We start from the raw sequence: 4,346 nt of genomic DNA on the forward strand, positions 1-4,346 counted from the left end.
ATTACCCTTTTTTTAATGGAAAGAAAATAAATTCAAAATCTGTAAGCAAAACTTTAGTAATTTCTGAATCTAGGATACTAGCATCTTCTATTTTTTTAAGTGATTTACATTCAACCCATTCCAGTGATTTAAGTACCTATGTCCTCTGGCTGTGCTCATTTGCCTCATACTTTTTTTTTTTTTAAACAGTCTTGTTCTGTCACCCAGGATAGAGTGCAGTGGCACAATCTCGGCTCACTACAACTCCACCTCCCAGGTTCAAGCGATTCTCATGCCTCAGCCCCCTGAGCAGCTGGGATTACAGTGCACACCACATTTTTGTATTTTTAGTAGAGACAGGGTTTTGCCATGTTGGCCAGACTGGTTTTGAACTCCTGGCTTCAAGTGGTCCACCTGCCTCCTCCTCCCAAAGTACTGAAATTACAGATGTGAGCCCCTGTGCCCAGCCTGCTTCATATACATTTCTAAGGACTCCTCTTCTCAGGCATCTCAAGCTGTTATCATAAGAGATAGGACGATGCTCATTTTGACAAGAGGAACCATATACCCAGCTCTGTGTCCTCCCTCCATTTGAGGAAACTCCCAAAGCTTGAGCCACTAGATTCCTTTGCTTTGACCACCTAACAGTTCTCTTAATATGGGTGTCTGAGAGCAGAACAGGTTCTCTAAGCTGGTAGGGGGAGAGAAGCACTATCATGATCGTGCAGGCATGAATGGGTAAGGGAGCTTAAGCAGAGGAATGTGTGCAAGAGGCAAACCCTATCTCTGAAGTGTGACGAATATACCGAGGTTTCTAGCTGGAAAAATGTTCAGGGTGATGAGATAAATATCTCAAAGTTTTGATCAATAAATGCAAACCAGCAAAAATATCAATAAAATATTTTTAATGCCTACAATTTCTTGTATACATAAATTGCAAAACTTTCACCTGTATATGCAAAAGTATGTTCTCTTGCAGGTCAAACAGCACCAGAAAACAAGCTAAGCTATCTAAAATTTTTTTAACTTGATTTGTCCATTATGTAAAAGACAGGATGGATTTAATAATGCCAAAGAAATCTCTATATCACTCTTAATCATACACTAAATGCCTGAATATTTAATCACATCGACTCAGAAAATAAACAGTAGTCTAACATATTCAGCACATTGAAAATAAAACAACCAGTGTCTCTTCATATATTTATTCTCTCTCCAAACACGTTTTGGTCTCCGGCTATATCTCAGAAATTTACCAATAGCTGCTTTTAAGTTATAAAATATAAAACAACAATTTATTTCTTGGAGAAAATCTTGGGGACTACATTAAAAATGAAAATTTGAGAGTTCCCACAGACTTTTTTTTTTTTTTTTGAAATGGAGTCTTGCTTTGTCACCCAGGCTGGAGTGCAGTGGTGCTATCTTGGCTCACTGCAACCTCTACCTCCTGGGTTCAAGCGATTCTCCCACCTCAGCCTCCCAGTCGCTAGGATTACAGGCACGCGCCACTATGCCTGGCTACTTTTTTGTATTTTTAGTAGAGACGGGGTCTTATCATGTTGGCCAGGCTGGTCTCAAACTCCTGGTCTCAAGTGATCCGCCCGCCTCGGCCTCCCAAAGTGCTGGGATTATAGGTGTGAGCCACCACACCCAGCCAGACTTTTTTGTTAACAGTCTTTCAACCTTTTCATGGCACACGCGTAAGGCTGCCTGTGACATGTGGTACCCTGGCCTCCAACTGGACATAACTGCATTTATAGTTTAGAGAAAATACAAAGTTCTGAAAGTAGCCTTAAAAGAAGTGCCCTTTGCTTTGACACAGCAATGTCAAAAGCAAGTGGGACTGTGCAATCAGAGCCATGAGTTTTATGAAAACTCCTTTCCTTTCACATCATTTGTTAGAGAATGCTGTACCCATGATCATGTAACATTATTACAATCATGAAATATTACTACATTCGTGATTAACATTACCCAAAAGGCACATCTTCAAATGTTGAATTAAGAAAATCTGAAAATCAAATCAGTAGAGACTACATTAAAAATCAAGCATTTAATTTGTAAACCTTAATGAAATAACAGTTTACTCCAGTTTCTTCAAAGGTTTGTGAGCTTTTTGTAAGAATGGTCAGGAAGTGCAGAAGAATAACATGGAAGACAGGATTTGGAAGCAAGGCCAAAATTTAAAAGACTTAACCTTTTTTTTTCTTTTAAATGAGCCACAGAAGTGCTCTTTTATAATGTTGATGGAAATCAACATTTGTATTATAGAAATGCACTCAGAAGTAACAGACACGTAAGGTTAAAACCTGATTCTTTCTACTAAGTTCTGGAAATGTATTCTAACACAATGGTGCCTTTCTGTACAAATAACTGTACCATATCATAAATTTACTGCTAGTACACTTTAAGCCACCAAAAATATTTCAGCTGTGACAAGCACTTGATTGTAATGACAGATTTCAGAGTCTGAATGTTGAAAAAAATATATATTCAAGAAAAAATTTTTGAGGGGGAATAAAAACACATAAATGGCAGCAAAGGAGCTGATGTTCTAAGCCTGTTTTATTACATGGGGCATCACACTACCCTTAAATCAATTTCACTGAAGGTATCTGAGATGGGTGAGATGAAATCAATAGGATTTTCTGATACCAGTTTGACAGTTCTATACACAGTTACAAAGGGTGTTATTCCTAGTGATGAAGACGCCTTTCATGGGATTCAATTTAAAAATTAAATCTTTGTATTTTGAAAGTTTGAAACTCAATTCAAAACGAGTCAGTCTTAAAAGACTGGCTCATATGGTCCCATTAAGGAAGGCTAACGATGGTAATCTGTAATACCCAAACTTGAAGAATAAAGACTTTATGGATAAAAAGGAATAAACCAAAACATTTGGTCTGCTGAAGTGTAAGGGCCTGTTGTAGGACAATCCCTCTTACTTCCTAATCCTTACCATACAATGGCTTAAGATAGCCAGAACATTTATTGTAGAACTGTCACAAGCTGATGTCTCACTTCCCCCAAGCCTTCGTACTTACAGTCAAGGACAAATGCTCTCTAGCATCATATCTCATTTTCTGTTGCAGACAGTTCTTGAGACTTGGCTTCCTTCCAGCCTCATCCTAAGTCAGCCTGATTGGACTGCTTGGACTTGAAGCTTAAGGGATATCAAGTCTATATTTATGCCTTTAAAAGGGTAAAAATGAATTTCCACAGCTCAGTAAAATACTGATAACAGGGAACATCCCTTCCTACCCCGGGGGAAAAAATCTCTTCACAGTGCATAGTTTGAAATCAAAGTGCAATATGGGCAAAAGGAGAAGATGGTGCTCTCGATAACCATAAATTTAGTTTTTGGTTTTCTGCCTTTAATATTTGCTAACAAATTCAAGCTAAAAATGAAAAGTCATTAATGTCAAGAGGTATGGGGGCAACTTGGGATTTCAAAATATCTTTATGATGGGGGAGGGGAGTGGGAAGCCTCACATGTTACTTCCTTATTTTATAAACTATTACTCTTTCAAATCTCATGTTTGAATAAAATATTTTTTCTTCAATATAAAAATGACTTTTTTTTAGATAAAAAAATCAATCAGCACAGTGACCTTGTCTATCTTACACTAAAGCCAACATAACTGAAAGGAAAACTTAGAAAAGAATATTATACTGTTATAACCTGTATTTTAACTTGAAAATTTTTTCATTAATTTCTAACCACTTAATGAGTAAGAATGCTCAGCATCCAATCCATGAATAATACAGAATATAATTTATTCTACTTTGTACTTCAAAGTCACAGGATGACATCCATAAGTTAGTTATAAATCCTACTCTACATTTTCAAGTTCTCAATCCATAGATTAGGACAAGTCACTTTATTGCTGGCAACATTCATGGAAGGTCCAGGTTTCTCATAAAAAGACTAAGTTTGATTGGGAGCAGGGCAGTACCCTACTCACAGATTAGCAGAAGAATAACAGAAGTCAAGAGACAACCTTTTTTTTTTCCTTTCAAAGTAGCAAAGGAACAATAAAAGATTGGCTGACTGGTGAGTGGCCCCACATTAGAGTACATAGCTCATCAGGATCAAGGCTGGCATCTCTGAACAGTTAACTTCATAAGAGCACAAGTGGGCATTATATCATCTGCATTACAGATTTCACCCTGGAAAATATCTGAAAATATTTTATGCTCAAATGACAGCCTGCAAATGACAGTATGCATTCCTTCTCCTTGAGTACCCAAGTATAAATCTAAATGATAAGGAGGCTTCAGTCTGAAGGCAGGAAATCCTTGCAGCAGAGAATTTCACAAAAATAAAAGCAGCTGCTAACGCCTCTTCAGCTTCTTGGCCCTTCGAC

The sequence above is a fragment of the Cebus imitator genome, unplaced genomic scaffold (genome assembly GCF_001604975.1).
Source record: "Cebus imitator isolate Cc_AM_T3 unplaced genomic scaffold, Cebus_imitator-1.0 Scaffold39, whole genome shotgun sequence".
NCBI lineage: Eukaryota > Metazoa > Chordata > Mammalia > Primates > Cebidae > Cebus > Cebus imitator.